This window comes from Dermacentor albipictus, chromosome 3 (genome assembly GCF_038994185.2).
Source record: "Dermacentor albipictus isolate Rhodes 1998 colony chromosome 3, USDA_Dalb.pri_finalv2, whole genome shotgun sequence".
In the NCBI taxonomy this organism is placed as follows: domain Eukaryota; kingdom Metazoa; phylum Arthropoda; class Arachnida; order Ixodida; family Ixodidae; genus Dermacentor; species Dermacentor albipictus.
In genome coordinates this window covers 70,932,881-70,949,496 of record NC_091823.1, presented here as the reverse complement: position 1 = coordinate 70,949,496, position 16,616 = coordinate 70,932,881, and the positions used below count along the sequence as shown (strand labels likewise).

Below are 16,616 nucleotides of genomic sequence, written 5' to 3'. Positions count from 1 at the left end.
GCAAGATAAACGGTGCCACGTTCTTTGAGAAAAGCAAAACATGTTTTTATTTATGCCAAAACACTTTTAAGCTTGGAATAAATATTTATCGGAAAGTCTCACAGTTACCTAGGGCGACAGCGGAGGTCAATTAGGAAATTGTATAGTGCAGTTTGCATTGAGCGCATTGAAAAATTCATACAGTTCCCTGCACATTTCGTCATCGTGTCCGTGATACTTTATTAATACAAAACAGTTGTACGCGTGTTTACGGGTGAGTAGGTTTTCTTGCGAAAAAGAAAACTACAAATTGTTTGCGAAGAACAGTTATCGTAGTGATGTCGATAAGCCTTTTGACTAAATGTCTCCTCAAGAAGTCAGCCAGGTGGTGTTTGGAGCAAACGTCAGCAATAAAAATACAATTATTAGACGCAGCTAGGAACGATAGAATAAACGGCAATGAAAAAAGAAGGCGTCTGCCCGACGAGGTTTGCGAGTTCGATTGACAGTGAATGGGTTGGGGGGGGGGAGGGCTGTCGTGTTATATCCACCCGTCAGTAAGCGGGCAAGATTTGGCAGCCCTCAAATACCAGTTTCCGCATTGTGGCAAACGCGGCACCACGAAGCACGTGTTTTCCGAGTGTGTAAGCCCCAAAGGAAACGCGCTTAGACTTCTCGGTCGAACTTTTCGCAATGTGGCAACGCCGCTTTCTGGCGGACGCGCTGTGCCAACCACAACAAGGCCATATACCTCTCGTGAAATGCGGAAAATGCGGGCCATTATAGCGAAACACCTATCTGAACACCTATGTACAAATGGTGAAGAGCGGCTTCGGCGACCGTGACGCACACGGCGTTTCAGAGTTGGAGATGTTAGAGTATAGGATACTCGGCATCGACCCTGTAATTACCCCAAACTTTAGCAATTCTTGCGGGTGTGCACAATAATTATTTAAACTGCTAAGCGTGGTACAGTTTTGTCCAAATATTCAGTCACTCGAGGCATCTTCGAGCAGTCAGCGCCGTCGGCGCCGCCGCCGTGCTGCACCACAGTGTCGACGATGCCTGCGTGAACCGCGCGTCGAGGTTTAGGAGGCCCACAGAGACGCGCGCTGCGTTTGGCTGCAAGAGGGACAAAGCCAAGTTAACGTATTGTCACGCCCTGCACAATCGGCTCCGCCTGAGTCAGGGAAGCGTTCTGGCGTTCACTGCTATAGCATGAGCGTTGCGCGAGCACAGATCAGCGTTCCTGCTGAGGAGCCGTGTGCACGTCACACTGTCGTCGTTTGTGCACTGGTGTGAGCGGAACGTCAAGCTTAATCCATCTAATGGACTCAGGGGGCACTGACCGACGGCTACCTCTTTTCATTCGGTCTCATCACCGCGCACCATCGAGAAGCGACTCTTGTAACAACGTTGCTGCCATTCCTGACATGCTTGACAAGATACGTATGGCTGGCCGCTGTCTCTCTATCTCTGTCTCACGCACGCGTCCACTACCCCCCTCCTTCACACACGCACTCTCGAGCACGCACACCCATTTCGTAAGAAATAGCATCACAGTGTGTCTGTTCCTGACATGGTGAAGTAGAGGAACGTAATGAACACATACGAAGCCAGAGAAAAGGAAAACACCTTCGCTTACTCGCAGCTAGGCGTTTATTGGAGAAAAACACGTATATAAAGGAAACAGAATTAACTGCGCAATGCAAGCTAGTACTGCCAGTCCTCCCACATCGAGGCCCCCTCCTTTCCGAACGACGAAAGTACAACCATGATGACTGTCGCCAGATGTTTTGTAGGGAAGCTTGCTCCTCCTACATCCCCGGGGTTCGCAGTGTCGTCCTGTGTTTCGCCAAGTAGCCCGATCTCGCAAACAGCGTAGTAGTAAATTAGATCTCTGCAAGGATGCTGCGTAATCAAGAGCGATGACTTGGTGGTCCAATCATGACACCAGTGCGCGACATGAGTCCTCGCGGTGGTTTTAATGTGGTTTGTAACGCCCATCGATCCTGGAAGCATATCCATCAAATTCCATCGCATCACAGTCGGTTAGATCTAGTATGTGGACCTAATTGTTTTCTGGCTTGGCGTCGGTGTCTCGCCAAGTACACATAACACGGGCTTTCTCACACAGCTTAGACAGGCAGAGAGAGAGAGAGATAGAGAGAGAGAGTGGAAGGCGGGAGAAGGCAGGCTGGTCAACTAGGCGCACGTCCGTTTTGCTGTCTTCACGCAGGGGGAAGGAAATTAAGGAATGAAAATGAACAACAGAGAACAAACACTGTGATGCTCACTTCATTCCGCGCTGCAGATCAAGATTAGTCGCTTACTTATACCTGTCAACTTCAGGAACTGCAGCAATGCACGTAGCACCTTCTCGGCCTGTGAGCCATGTAGTCGCTGTAAAAATAGCTTTGCCACCGAGCGTGCTCTTCAACCGAGGTCATGCTACGTGGCGAGGAATAGAAGGTGCCGGTATCCATAGAGGTGACAGATGTGGATGTGTGATAGACTCATACAGCTGAAGGGAGGAGAACAGTTTGAAGAGGAAGCACTTGGTGCTATGGTGTACGAACGCTGCAAATGGTGCTCGTAAGCTTCAGTGCGGCGTAAAAAGACATCAAACATCTTTAGGATGTGCCCATTATCACTTCTTAGCACGGGGAGTAGAGGCGTTAAACAACAAACGTTATATTTCGTATTTCTCAGTATGCACACTATTACAACTGAATGAATTTTGTGATAATAAAGGAAAGCAGCTTTTGTGCAAATAAATCATGCGGTGAATCTTTTCTCTTGATAAACAGAAGTTAGTTTTCGTATGATATAAAATTGCAGGTTTAGGTAGACTAGATTAATTTAATTCAAATCTATAGCTTCATTGAAATTTATGTTCGCCGATGTATGGTGACAGCCTTAAAGTGCACAATTCCTTCAATAAAGCGAATAACTTTTAGATGCGTAACGCTGTTCGCTTACATTGACAGTTGTTCATGGCTCTGGACAATGTTTTTCATCTTCGCGCTGTAGACACGGTGGTGTTGCAGATGTAAAGGTGCTGATAACGTCATCAGCGTAGCGGAATGATGGATGTACGGACAGACACACAAATGAAGCAAAGCCAGTTTCGAGCTACTAGTCTCTGTCCAAGTAATGCACAGGATCAGATGCACTTTTTGGCAAAGTCGTCCACGTCCGCGCTTGAAGCGCGTTTTAGCTAGCCCTGGGACTCTTCACCGGTTCTCAGGGACCATGCAAGGGTGATTCATGCGAAGTCCCCTCCGCAGCGCGCGTGAGCCGTGCTCCATGCGTGCGCCGTATATCAGCAGCAGTGACAGATGCGGTGGCCTATTTTCCTGGGCCGAGTGGCTGTGGCCGGCAGAGTGACCTTTGCTAAGCAGCGTGTAGTTCGGAGTGAATGGACGGTAAGTGAAAGCAAAACAATGCGAGGCACTGTAGACCTGGAAAAAGGAGGCCACGTTCGTATAGAGTTGAACGTACGCTGCTTCCCCTAAATTCATGGTGAGAGTACAAGTTTTGACTAAAATGCTCAGTGTAGCTCTTGAATTGTGGGGTCTGTTATAGCGCAAAGTGTGATTGCGGGAAGTCACTTGTTCAAGACTCAAGGTGGCCTCTCGTGGAGGACGAAGCCGGCAAAGGCGATTCCTGTGCTCTAAGTGGTGCAAAACGTATTGCACGTTTATGACTAAGAAAACGAGACTAGCTGCTTCTGTCGAAGTATTTTTTGTAGAGATAAACGGCCCTTTCGAAAGGGGACTGAAATACGCACAACACGTATACGTAAACTTTCCAGGTGAAGAAAGAAACTGATTTTCTGCTCCTCCCATATTGGTTACTGCTTCAGCACATTTTGATGCTCAGTAAGACATCCCCTTGCTCACATATTTTTCTGGTGTTCTGCACCAAAATATGTTATCCCTCCTGGTAAGCATAATCCCACTTTTCTGGATTCCGCAAGCATGAAGGAACATATGGCTGTTTGCATATTATACGGCACATGAATTCACGCGGCGTTGTTTTTCGGCACAACGAAGTGGTCGCAAACTCTCATAAAAGACGCCGTTTGTAGACATTACTAAAACATACCTTACAAACGAGAGGAGTCCCCCCCCCCCCCCCCCCCTCCCCCGGCTCCTCACGTTGCACTCTAAACCTGAAGTCTCATGCCCTGACACTTTATTCTACAGCTTGTTTCCCTGTGTAGCACCTGTCACAGGCGCAACAAAACAGACCCTATACTTTGCCTGTGCCCTCAATATGCAGCCTAGCGAAGGACACTTTACTGTTCAACGTCTGGACTCCCGTTCCTTTTCGAAAAGGAAGATATTGGGCGAGTGGAGACAGGTTGACCGTACCCAACGCGCCATGAAACCAATCCTGAGTTTTCTATGCAAGAAGGCACCCGCCTCTAGAACATGTGGGATGTAAATACTGTGCGAAATGTGTTTGCCAGACAGTGTTAGTGTGTAGTGCGTCCACAGGGCAGATCTGAGCATTCGATAACGTCTGTATATACTAGCTCATTGAACTATATCATAGTCAGGTGCCATCTGCCTCATCCTTTCTCTGTATCTCCCACTTCCCTTTACCCCAGCAAGCAATAGTAGAAGGCTAGAGACACGCTCTCCAGGCTAACCTCTCATCCTTTCTCTTGATTAATTTTTTTCCCTCCTCCTGTTTCACTATGCAATCGAATGCTGTACCTTGTACGATACCTTCTTCTATTTACCTAGAACTGCGATAATTTATACGATATTTGTTTGATTTGCAGTGCTATGAGATTAAGCATGGCCGGTTACCGGAACAGTTGGTGGTGTTGCAACTTATATTGAACCATCTGTCTACCTCTACGCTTCCTGCTACTTTTATGGTTTGACAATATTTCTATGTTTTTTTTATACATGTCATAATTTTTGTGCCTGTTCCTGTGATACCCCCGAAGAAAGCAGTGGTGTTGTGGAATTAATTAGTGTGTTCTGTACATGTTCAGTAATACTGCCGGCACGCGTGCGAGTCTTCGTGATAGTACGACATCTGGCCTCGTGGCCCACCAGAGCGGACCTTGCTGTCCCCCAATTCCCCTGCACCATCGCTTCACTGCTCTTACCGACTGCTAAAGCAAGCCGCTGGTGCGGATTTGTTTCGTGCGTTCGCATAGCAACGACCATCTGCCGTGGGCAATCACATTGCCCGTCCTCCCATTTTGTGGTCGATCGGGGTTCCGCCTGCAGTGGGACGCTGTGTTTCCCGAGGCAACAAATGGAGGAGCGGTCATTGGCTCAAAGTGACCGAAAAAAAAGCAATCGAACGTCAGCGGAAAATGTGGCTATAGTGTGATGTGCACCCTTCAACGAATGATATCATTGACAATGCGTTCGTAGATAAACGTGCGCATTGCAATGGCTCACTTCACGTTGTAACATTGCACGACGCGAGGAAATCCTGCATTTTTTCCGATCAGGTGTAAACGTGAGATGTTGCTTTAGAAAGCAAAAGCTTTTCTAGTAAAGTATACCCATCGCGCTGTTGTGTATTATCAGGATGCAACGGAAAGGTCAAAAAGAGCAAGCTTACCAGATAACGCTGCTAATTTCACTGCATGTTAGATCACCATAACCATTTGCGAACAAGCGCCTGGTATTATGCTAATTATGTCTGTTAATCGTTTGTTGATTAAGTAACACTGTACGAGCTATGAAGAATCTTCGTTGCTCATACCTGCCTGTGGTAAGCTATGTAGGTGTAATGAGATGAGCGATGCAGAGCAATTCCTAAATTGGGAATGGAGTTGGCTGCGTAGGTGGCAATGGTTACCAGTCATTATCACACGCAGCATGCACGGTGCAGAGGGAGTGCGAGGGCCTGTTGCAGTTATTGCCTCTCACAGAGTGATTCAAAGCGCACATCAGGCTCTTTTGTATTCCTTGTTAACGTCGTACTAAAAAGCATATTATTACAGCAAAGCTGTCTATGGCTAGGATCTGGAAAAAAATATGTCCCGAGATGTTGACAAGAACAAATCATCATGTGGCGCGATCCTGGTGACAGTGCAGAAAGGGTCCAAGCTCAACGGCACATACCCACGTGAGCTCGGGGACCTGTAACGCACCCTTGAATTACCCGTGTCAAGAACAGGCGTTTCTGAAAAGAAATGTTTTGTGTAACTATTTTACAAAAGAACTGTTAAAAAATTCTCTGCGCCAGCTGCGCAAACGCACTAGTGTCACTGCTAGTGCGTTCGTCGTCGTCGTCGTCGTAATCTTCTTCCACAGCTGTTTTCGTTGCGCAAAAAACTAATCATGATCAGCAATGGCCCGAGCATCGTCGTCTTCAGCTGGCTCATCGCCGCCCCTCGGTGCAACCGCGCGAGCGCGCTCGTGCCACTGCTCAGGTGTTCGTCGTCGTCGTCGTCTTCTTCCACAGCTGGTTCCGTTGCCGCTTATAATTCCAGCGTAGAACTTCACTTGTCTTCTGTCGTCGTAATGGGGATGCCACATTTACGGGGGTATGGACCATCGCTTAAGGAGGTATGAACCATTTGTTGCCTTACGTGACGGACACGTTCATTAACAGAGGTGATGCGCGAATGTTTGTGCGTACCTATATCGCCACGATGACCACAGATTAGGACAATAAATATGTTCGTACGTTTGTTCAGTATTCTGGGTCACCTATGTATCGTGCGCCGAACAGCTTCTCTTATCATCCACCTGCCCAATAAATGCTTTTCACCACCACCACCTTCACAGAGTAGAAATACATTGAATTTTTAAATTTAGGTGGTATCCTTTGTAACACGCGGAATTTCTGTAGGCGGATGGGGCTAGGCTTGCAGTATCTGAGTATCAAAACGGCCTGCAAATATCACATCTGGGCACGCCAATGACCACAACGGCATCGGCAACGTCGTCAACAAGCAGCTCAGTGTATCTGCACTCGAGGTTCAGCAGGGCATTGTCAGCTTATAAAAGACAAAATTTGAGAGGTTTCAGACACAATGCATTTAGGTAAAAAAAAAAGCGAGTGCAAGGATCCCATGTTTCTGATAAGATGTGAGCTTCGAAGCTGCGCGGCATCACTCGCACATGCTTAATCAAGGATACGGTGGAAAACGCAGTGATGTGCCTATGAATCGGTGCCTATCGCAAGTTCTGCACCCTGTTTCAGGTTTCATGGCGCTAATTCGCCCACTCCTTGACAAGAAATGGGATGCATCTGCACCCATAAGTAGCATGTTTGACAACGCTACTATCATACAACCAAGTCATAGGATGCCGTATAATGCTCTTTGACTGCGTAAAGAGGCGAAGTTGACAGTAACAAAATGGTGGTGGTGGTGTTGCAGCAGGCGGGACTAGTCTGTCATACATAGCCGGCAACTGTTCCACCTGAGCCTCCTTTGAGTGTCCCTATGTACGTCACCATGTGTACGTCACCATGGCAGGAGCCCCGTGTTGTACGCCAATGGCCCGCAATCCATGGAAACCAATGCGCTCAGGCCATATATGATTCAAGCGAAGGCATTTTCGCTAGCTCCGTCGTAACACCTTTGTTTTCAATCAGCTGGAAGGATCGTTGCCGAAGCATAAATAAGTCTGACACAGCCGCAATTGATTTGTGATGTGGTTACAAGACTACATGAGCCATATTTGCTTCACCATTCCTGAGCTTCCTTTTTGAGCACACAGTTGCCACGACACTGTTATAGCTCAAGCAAGGATAAAGGAGAGATGGCAGTCTTTAAACACACACAGATACCCTCTGCGCCAGCCGGGTTCTCTCCGTGGTGCTTGGCAGAGACGACGTGTTTGTGTTGCGGCATAAAAGGTCGGAGCCGCCAAAAAAAATATTGCCGAAGCCACCTACTGCGATATGGTACGAAGATCTACAAAACGGATCCTTTAGCCTGCAGGTGGTTGAGTTTTAATCTTATGAAGGTCGCAAACGCGCCCACGCAAGCTTTAAAATTGACAAGAAAAAAAGAACGGAGTTGAAACAAGATGCTGGCTCAAAAGACGAAAGAAAGAGTGCAGGAAAAGATCTGGAAGTCAACAGACGTGCGCCTGGTTTTGAACCGTTCATTGTGGAAAGAGGGATGACAAGATATAGACTATTTCGTTAGAGAATTTAGCTACCGAGTTTGACCCTTTTCCTCGATAGACGAGAAACAGTTTATACTATGTTTGAGGGGTAGCCACGATGGTAACTTCTACTGCTACGTAGCGTCGTCCAACTAAAGAAATGTTGTCATTGAAATGTCAATGAACATTCGAAGTTTTATGCAAAGAGCGAAACTTACGTCTTATGCAATAAGGCGCGGCGGGTTGACTAATTGAGCGCGCAGATAACGGAACGTACACCAGGGAACAGAGACAAAAAGTATTAAACGAAGAAAATGCGCTACAAAAGATAGAGACCAAGAAAGTGCGGCCGTGTCACCAGTGTAGCCGAAAAAGCCAGATGAAAGCGAAAACACTGAAGATCTTTTCTGAGGCGTTGCCAGTGAGAGCTGGGCAATCGAGGTTTTTCTTTTTCTTCCTACAGGTAAATCGGTCACAGTTTCTCTCTTTATTTTCGCGCAGCTTGCCCTTTTGCATAGTCGTGTATATAGATGAAAGCACGGAGACCCTCCTCATGTAGAAATTGCAACAGGGGCTTAGCGAACTTATCGTGCGTAAGACGATGCCTCGTTCGTAGCTTGGCAGCTCTTGGTGCACTTTTCTGAGGGACCTTCATTGTTGGCTGAGCCACAACAGTCCACAGCTAAACGGCAGCCGTCACAGACGCATTACACCTCGTACATAAGAGGTCACGCTTTGCTAAACAAATATAAAGCGTTTCGTTTTTTGCCTAGACCATCAATGACGTTCTAAAGAAAGGGACATACTGAAGCTTATAGCATGCAGGCATGAGCACGATTTGCAGTTATGAAGAAAGTAGCTGCTCCAGCCTCGCTGCGACATTACGAGGAAACAGAGCCCAAGGGGCCGTACAGGAGTAAAATAGAAAGATTCCGGTTGCACGTTCAAGCTCGTTGTAAGTACATGGCCCTCTGTAAGGCTTGAAAGCCTGCGAGCGACCGTGGCCATTCACAACGGCGTCTTATGCCGTACCCACAAAGGTCGTCAAAGGTGAGCGGTGGTTCAGTTTACCTGAGACACGAACACGCCATCATATCCTCGTTCGCGGAGCGCAGGAAATGCGTCAGCTAGAGACTCTCACCAAGCCCCCAGCTCCAAAGAGGTTAAGGAGACCCTGTACGGACATGTCGTCCTTCGTTCACTGAATGACACGAAGAAAGACGAAAGAAGGAAAAAAGAAAGGGAGAGGAAAGGAAAAATGTAGAGAGGCCTTCCAGGCAAGAGCTGACGAAAGCCCTCGTTTCTTTTTAACGCGCCATTACGGGTGCTTTTTTCTTTGCCTTGTCTAGCGAGGAAGACAAATGACAGAACGTATGGGGAGGGGAGCCGCAGCGACCTAAGGAGCAGACTATACTGTGTTGTCTTATGTGCCGTTCTTGACGTCGTAAAAGCTACCCATACAAAAACGAGGGGGCTCGGTCAGAAACACTGTGCCTCTACTTTTTCTTCGGAGGGGGGGAGGGGGGGGTGACTGGTACTTTCTTCTGCCATACGTTAGAGGACGTAGTTACATAGCTCTTCCATAAAAGTGTAGCTCACGGAAGGTGGCTGGTTTTTTACTTGCCCATTTCTTTTCTGTTGCGATTTTGTGCCCCCCGCTCAAGTATTCGTAGTTCCTCACGAGATATCCTTGAAGGAACATTTTCGCTAATCGCCCGTAAAGGCGCATGTAGTTAACACTTCCAAAGATAGCGATAACTCATGACGACTTTTCTCTTTATATATTGTTCCGCTTTTAAGGACAATGACTGTGCACCTAGTTACCACGCCCCATCTGCAAGCTTTAGGCGTCGTGCAAAAGTGACAAAGCAAGTCTAGCCATGTGGACCCCCATTTACAACACGAATATAAAGTGAAGATGTTGGGAAATGTGGAGAGGATCGAGATAAAGCGGAAGGATGAGATCGCTGCATGGCAATTTTTTTTTTTCGCTGAGCTTTACCTTACTGCTCAAGGTTTTTTTTATTTTATGGCGCACGTACGAAAGCACAGAGTACGAGGGCACTAAGTTAAATATGAGGTGCCAAAGTTGCTCACAGCTACCAAGTTGTGATTAGGTAGCCGGTGAATAGGACAGGAAACAGTGTCAGGTAGTATCTTTACGTGCCGGTGCAGTGTCTATATCTCGCCGTTCAGATTATCTGTCCAGCAGCATAAACATTTCAATCGACGAAAATTCTTTAAGCATAAACACAATTACAATACAAATGAGCTTGATGAAGTCCAGAGTTTCTCCAAGGTATCTCCGTTACGTTTTTTTTCTTGTACATGGACAGCTGTGGAGATATTAGCCTTACATTGCGCCACCTGCACTCACGCCCTACGCATGAAATTCGTCTTCTTATTGTTTGATCGTAGCTGCTGTTATTGTTCCTTAACTATGACTGGCGGCGCGCTTTCATATGAGTTCGCTGCAACTCACACGTGACAAGTTGAAAACATGTGCAACTATAGGTTGACCGGGCACGATGGCCTTCATTTTCACAGACTAGTAAATAGTATGTAGCTCTGCATTATGTTAGAGCATTGTCAGTATTGAAGAAAAGCGCTATATTTAGAACAGTTAATTACAGCTCTCAACATGCTCATAACAACAGCCATAATACTTTGAAAATGATTTCGGTGCTTTCTTCAGCGCTTTATTTGCTGAACTGGACTGCACTAATAGAAAACATACTGGTCTATTGAAAGAAAGTTGTTCCCACTGCAAGATGAATAATTCAAATTGCCTTCCCTTCGACCCTTGAAATTGCATTTGTTCGCTATATGACCAAAGTAATGCGCACCTGCTAAAATGTTGTTGCAATAAGCCCCTTCTTTTTTTTTCTTTGTTCAACAAGCTTCTGTGCATCAGAAGGAAAACAGCTTTCTCTTATAAACTTGTGAATGACGTTTCATTTAAGAACAGAACGTGTGCGTGAACTGATCGGTTGACGAGAACAGACGCGACAAACAGCGTACTACCTATGGCAGTTGACGGGAAAAGAGATTGCTCATCGGGACACTTTTGGGTTTTGTAAAACCGGCCTGCGCACGATCGATTGCGTTGAACTCTTCGATTCCCCCGGTTGTAATTTGCAATCTCGCTCGACAGGCGTCATCGCTCGCGCCAGACGGCGCACGATTTCTGAAAGCTCCACTTCCGAGCGTGCCCCTCATGTCGGGTCATTAGTTCGCCGATGTGCAATGATTGAAGCGCCGGTTCGCGCGAACTTTTCCGTTGGGGAAACTGTCCGTGCGGTGTCGCCACGCACCGTGACATATCTCGCTAAAAACTCCATGCTAAATGTTCACGATACCGTGGGGAATCCCGACTTTATTGTTCATTTACTTTCACATTGCGTGGTTTCATCGCACCGATCGATCAAAAATTGGGCTGGGAATGACGCCGTAGTGGAAGCCTCTGCAATACTATTTAAAAAAAAATGAGTTTCGTTTACCGCCCCTCAAAGTTCCGTACACGAGCTCCCGTGCATTCCACGTTCATCGGAGTCCTGCCTCCGCAGAATGGAATCAAACCCGCAAATTGTTGAGTTTGGATGCGTGGCATTCTTGATTACCTATAATGCATGTCACAGCACGAAGGAAGGCACCGCTGTCGGCGATGGAATTATGTCGAGTGAGAAATCGCGCTTTCGTTTCAATCGCGCGTCGATGCGCTGTTTCTTTGCTTCGCATTTACAGCGAATGGCCTTAAACATTTGCACACTCGGGGTATCAGTTTTCGATCTCGTGTGAGACAGGATGGTCATATCGTTTTAGTTATAACTTAAAGCTATAATTCTATAAGATAACACGTGTATGTCCAGTTTACAAAGGTGGTGGAAAGAATGACTTATCTAATTGTAGATCCATTTCTGTTTTACCCGTTTTATCAAAAGTCGTTGAAGGTGTCATTAATACTCGTCTCGAAAATTTTTTCCATAAGTTCTACGTTATTACTTCCTCGCAGTATGAATTTCTGAAAAGATAAATCAACAAAGCAGGCGATATTACCAGAAAATGAAAAAAATCATCAAGAATATCGAAATGAAACAGTACATTCTTGGCCTTTTCTTTCGATTGCGTTCATTACAACATTCTGCTACGCAAGCTTAACCTATGGCATATGTGGTATTGCATCTGACTTGCTAAAGAGCTATTTAAATAACAGATTGCAGTAGGTTCATGTTAATGGAGTGCCCTACGAAAAATTGCCAATTCAGCATGGTGTTCCTGAAGGTTCAATATTAGGACCGTTATTCTTTTTAGTATACATAAATGATATCGCTAACATAGCCGAATCGCCTAACTTGGTCATGTACGCTGACGATACGAATATATTTTTTTCATCTCACTCCTTGTCCCAAACGGAGGCTACGGTAAATGCATATTTAAGAAAGCTACATAACTGGTTATTGACCAGTAGACTAAGCCTTATTTATCAAAGACAAACTGCATTATTTTTCATCCTAATAATGCAGTAGAAAGTATCACTCTGAAAATTTTCTACGAGCATACTGAATTAAAGCGAGCTTCAAACCAGAAATTTCTTGGTGTCTGGTTCAATGAGAATCTTTCTTGGAATTTTCACACCACCAAATTAATGTCTGATCTAAGTAAAACAGCAGGTTGTTTGTGTTAGATAGGAAGGAGGTTTCTTGCCTTCTTTTAAGTTACCTGCAGGATACGGATTCAGCCTCCACATGGTGGCCTTAGGAGTGACTGTGTAGTTGTGAGGTCTGTGTCTGATATTTATGATTAATGTAGTTTAAGTGTCACTACGGCGGAGCAATTGCCGGCAGCAACTGCAAGGCTAATCCCACCAGTAGCCTACAACCACTAAACTCAACTCAACTGAACAACTGAGATATCTCATTTGTTGCCGCCTTGTTAAAGATATCTATGTATTACGCACTTCTTTATTCAAAGTTATCATACTGTATCCTTGTTTGGGGAACTATGACGTCCAGCAATTACCTTACCACCTTGAGGTCGGCCGCCAGATGTAGACAGGTGGATCTTGGGGCCCCACCACCGAACACTGCTGGACTTCCACCGACAATCCGGCGTCTATCTACACGTGTAAGTAATTCTCTATGCCATAAGGCATGCTGTCGCAATAAAAAAAAATTACCTTAAACTAATTTCAATTCAGAAACGCGCTTTGCGTGCTATTGAGGGATTTCATGGAAGACCTTCAGATTTACCTACGTCACCGCTATTTCAGAATCATCATGGCCTTCTTAAAGTAAAAGAAGTATATAATTTCTGTCTACTTAAGTACACCCATCGTCATAAATTCTTCTATTCTTGTCCAGATAATTCCAGCAGCCGATATGCTTTTCGGACGAAACGCAAACTTGTTCCAATCACACGAACCAATCACGGCAAGCAAACACTAAGCTACAAGATTCCGACGGTAATAAATAAATTTCCCTTTGAAACTGAATATTAACTTCCACAAGAACCTTTTAAATCTACAATGAAAAAATATCTATTGCAACAAACGAAATGAGATATTTCTTTAGTCGACATACTTTGCATTTATTTTTATTTATTTTACTAGCTTTCAAATGTTCTTTTCTGTAATGCACATGTTGGAAGCTTTGTGACATTGTTCCCGTGTTTGAAAACTGACATTATGTTTGTAAAAAAAATTATGTGTCTTTATACTGCTCATACGATAAGTTGTGTATGTGATTTATTCTTTTCTAGTACAAATTTTACGCATGTTAACTTAGTGCTTCATGCTTTTTACAACGCTTGAGAAATTCATTGTGAATTTGTTGTGAAATGCTGGTGCACAATGCCAGCTGTTTTTGTTTTTACAGGCGACCAAGGCCTTGTCAGGCTCTTGCCTTTTGTCTTGGCGCCCTCTTTTCGTTGAAAAGAAATAAGCTTTAACTTTCACTTTCACTTTTAGGTATTACTGCATTTTCATGCCTTCAAGTTGGTGTTACCGTGCCTCTATACAACTTGCCTTTTCGCTGCTTGTTGTTTTTCTAGTGGGTTGTTCCCTCGTGAGCCTGTCTGTGGCACCCGTTATATCATGCCAGCTTCTGAGGAACGTTTTGCAATTATATAACTTGTCGTTGGATGAGGAGGTGCGGCTAGCATTGAGTTCGGCTTTGCACTGAAGAGCGTACTCGATCTGCAGCACAGCAGTACCTATTCTTCAATCTTGAGGCACAAAGGTGTCACAGGAGCTGGAGCCCAACCAACTGAACCCAAACTACAGTGCGACGAGAATATTTAAAAGCACCGACGTGTTCTCTTTGCCTAAACTTCTGATGGCGATAACGAAGCATATACTATGTTAACATAGCAGTGCAATATGTGCCGAAACATTAGATATTACGAATAATAACTGGCCAGTACACCGGTGGCAATTTATGGTCTTGTAACGTAAAACGATTCGAAGAGTTACAGCCAAAGTGGTAGTGATCAGGGATGAACGAATCACCATTGATCTTGAATATGGGACGCGGTTGCGTCCCTTACGAAATGCATCGCCGGGTCGTGCTTCCAGTGCATTCAAAACAGGGCTGCAAAAGTCTTATAAGAAAAACAAATTGAGGTGTATTGTGCCGATAAGGAGGCTCTAATAGCGATAATGGGTTTCGTTAAAGACAATTTCGCTTGCGTATGTATGTTCTAATAAAAGCTTAGTTGCTGTCTTGCACGACCTTGAAAAGCAAGCGCTATGAAATAACTTGTGGCGTTGCAGTCGTAAACGCAAGCGGGATGCTTCATACAGCTTTGCCCTGGCCGATATAGACATGCTACACCAGAGCAGCAGCGCAAACTGTGGGGCCAGTTGGTGCAGCATGTAGTGTAGTTGAGCGAAAAGACGGGCAGGAAGAAACGGAGTGGACAGGACAGACGCGTCTGTCCTGTCCACTCTGTTTTTTCCCACCCGTCTTTCCGCTCAACGACACTACACTAGTGCACTGATTGCCTACTTCAAATGTTTTCTGCACGATTCCTCAAAATTACTCCATATTTGTTTGGCTAGGGTAAGTAAGTATAGTACTCTCTACAAAGAATGCAATTAGCCTATACGTCATAGCACTCGCACGGGGACGAAGTCAATATAATTCAACCAGATCGACGTGTGGACGGAGGCCTGTTGCTTCCAGCACCTTCACTTGTGCCTTGTTTAACCATGTACATGTCTACACAACCCAGTTGAAAATGACAACAGAGGTTGTGTTCAGTACTACAGAAATTTCTGTTGTACAACAGGATTTTTCTGTAGTAACTACAGATTCCTGATGGAGCGACAGACTTTTCTGATGTACAACAGACATTTGTTGTTGCTACTACAGAAGTACAGTCTGTCGTATGTCTGTTGTTACAACAGAAAGCTGAAGCTCTACAAAGATTTTTGTAGTACTACAGAAATTTCTGTTGTACAACAGGATTTTTCTGTAGTAACTAGAGATTCCTGATGCAGCGACAGACTTTTCTGATGTACAACAGACATTTGTTGTTGCTACTACAGAAGTGCAGTCTGTCGTATGTCTGTTGTTACAACAGAAAGCTGAAGCTCTACAACAGATTTTTGTAGTACTACAGAAAAAATTGTCGTCACTACAGGCACCCTGTTGTCCCAGCAGAAATGTTCCTGAGGTAACCCGAAAAACTTCTGTAGTGCTACAGAGAGCTGTTGAAATACTACAGAAACCTATTGTGGCAACAGGCCCCCAATTGTCACAACAGAAGTGTTCCTGAAGTAATGCGACCAACTTCTGTTGTACTACAGAAAAATGTTGTACGACAGAAGCCTATCATTGCAACAGGCCCCCAGTTGTCATAACAGAAGTGTTCCAGAAGTAATGGACAAACTTCTGTTGTACTACAGAGAACTGTTCCACAACGGAAACCTATCGCCGCAACATGTACCCAATGATGACAACAGAAGTGCACTGAAATTGTGTGATGCGACAAGTTTCTGTAGTGCCCGGTTGAAAAAGACAAAAGGAATTCCTGTCGCAACTACAGAAATTCTGTTGTACGACAGAAGTTGTTGACATTTCTTAATTGGGAGACATTTCTGACATTACGACAGAAATTCTGATTTCGCAACAGAAGCATTCTGTCACGACAACAAGAGTTCTGAAGTCGGAACAACAGCTTTATATCCTGACAGCGACTCCGACGTTACAACACCAATTCTGACGTCGCAGCAGAAACATTCGGTCGCGACGGCCAAGAGTTCCGAAGTCGCAACAGAAGCGCTTTCCATCGCGGTCCTTTAAAAGTGTATGTTTTCGCATCGGTGGTGTACACTGTACTTTTCTCTTGCGCGGTATTCAATCGCGCTTCTCTGAAGCCGGCAATGCTGATGGCACCGACACCGGTAATAAAGTCGACGTGGCGAATAGTTATAATTGTGCCGTGACGACGCGGCACCAGCAACGCCCTACCGGCCTCCTCAAAATCGGCCGCTGATCAAAATCATACCATCTGCGGGAATAGCTGCGTATC

At 45.3% G+C, this 16,616-nt stretch overlaps 2 protein-coding genes across 18 annotated transcripts in view; one reads left to right on the top strand and one right to left on the bottom strand.

Annotated features, from left to right (window-relative positions):
* Positions 1-16,616, top strand: part of LOC135914317 (guanylate cyclase soluble subunit beta-1-like) — a 969,460-nt gene that overhangs the window by 275,509 nt on the left and 677,335 nt on the right. Inside the window, exon 1 of one of the 16 annotated variants that reach the window (XM_070535563.1) lies at positions 13,113-13,208. The exons of the other annotated variants lie outside the window; for them this stretch is intronic. The gene's annotated coding sequence lies outside the window, so the exon portion shown is untranslated. Of the gene's footprint in view, positions 1-13,112; positions 13,209-16,616 lie in introns of those variants that run through there. 16 annotated transcript variants of the gene reach the window in all.
* LOC135914316 (guanylate cyclase soluble subunit beta-1-like) overlaps positions 1-16,616 on the bottom strand; it is a 219,282-nt gene that overhangs the window by 116,881 nt on the left and 85,785 nt on the right. The window lies entirely within an intron of this gene.